This window comes from Oryzias melastigma, linkage group LG7, assembly GCF_002922805.2.
Source record: "Oryzias melastigma strain HK-1 linkage group LG7, ASM292280v2, whole genome shotgun sequence".
NCBI lineage: Eukaryota > Metazoa > Chordata > Actinopteri > Beloniformes > Adrianichthyidae > Oryzias > Oryzias melastigma.
The window spans coordinates 28,826,371-28,827,858 of record NC_050518.1 but is presented as its reverse complement, the minus strand read 5'-3'; the positions used below and the strand labels follow the sequence as shown (position 1 = coordinate 28,827,858).

At 34.8% G+C, this 1,488-nt stretch overlaps 1 protein-coding gene across 1 annotated transcript in view; it reads left to right on the top strand.

The window, feature by feature from the left end:
• The window catches only part of si:ch211-220i18.4 (SRSF protein kinase 3), a 39,754-nt gene that overhangs the window by 28,084 nt on the left and 10,182 nt on the right, over nt 1-1,488 (top strand). The gene's annotated exons all lie outside the window — the stretch shown is intronic.

The following is a 1,488-nucleotide window of genomic DNA, read 5'->3' as shown; positions in this document are numbered from 1 at the left end:
TTTTTTGGGAGTGTTACTACAAATCTTTAAAATCCTCTGGAAATTTTAGTGGGTTTCCACATATTTGGAACCATTTTTCCCATTTTTGTAATCCCCTAGATACAGAGTTTAAACTCATTTGGCAGGTGAACAGTTTTAACATCATTCACACTTTATAGTGAGACAATTCTATCATCAGTTCAGGGACAGCAGATGAAAAATGGCTCTCAAGCTAACTTTGGTGCATTGGCAGGAATGCTTTTTAATATGCAATGTCCCTGTCAAATAAATGAAGAAATAAATAAAATAAATAAATAAATTTCAGAAAGGTTGTCTTCTAGGACATGACCAAAATATATGTGTATGATCCCCTTCCTGACTCCCTCATTGTCTCCAAGAAGATTGTGGAATTTTTAGTTGTTTACTTTTTTTTTGTGGCATTATAAAATCATGCAAATCCCTTCCATATTTGAGGGCTGGTATAGAAGAGCACTGTCAGAGACACAGTTTAAACCGGTCTTCTTCTGTAATTTCAGGATCAGGTTCCCATTTCATTTTAAGAGAGTGATTAACTTTTCCTATTTTCAGTAAAAGAATGGTACAATGTTGAAATGACCCTTGTTTTGCTGTGTTTTTAAACATCTGATATTACTTTGGTTATCCTGTATCTTTCTTGTTTTAGATTAGATTTATTTTCCTTTGTAAAAAAAAATGCTAAATTTGTAGGTACCTAAGCAAATCTTGATTTGCCAGTCTTGATTTGTATTTTTAAAATTCCTTAAAGCTAAATAGATTCCCCTCTTTTGTAATGGTGTACCATTCAGTTATGTCTTTGTCTATCACTGGATGAAACTGTAAAGGAATTCACTTGATACTTTGCTTTTTTCTACTCATACAAATTTTCAAAGGAATAAAGCTAGTACAAGTTTAAGATAAGCGAGGAAACAGGTCATGCAAGCACAAAGCTGATGCTGCACAGAGCAAACCTTCAGTTCATTTGATCCAGTCAGGTTAAGCCGTCACAGAGGATGATGATGATGATGATGATCAGTGAAGATCATGAAATGGTGGTGAAGTTGCCTAAACAAATGAAAGAGCTTAGAGATGTGAAAGGGGCTGAGGACAGAACCCTGAGGAACCCTGGAAGAAGCAGAGATTAAACAGTTAGGATGTATTTTTTATTGTCTGTTTATGATAACATTAAAACAAATGTAGCTTCGATGCTTTATGACATTTTTTTTTACTTTAGATACTTTTTTTTAGTTTTACATTGACTAATCGATGATTAAACAAGCTCTAAATATAAATTTTATATACATATATACTTTAAATAAATATCCTCACATAAAACTGTCAAAGTAATCAAACATTTTCTTTATTATTTTTCCATCCATCTATTTTCTTGACCGCTTTGTCCCTTCCGGGGGTGCTGGAGCCTATCCCGGCTACTGATGGGCGAAGGCGGGGTACACCCTGGACAGGTCGCCAGTCTGTCTCAGGGCCTCAATC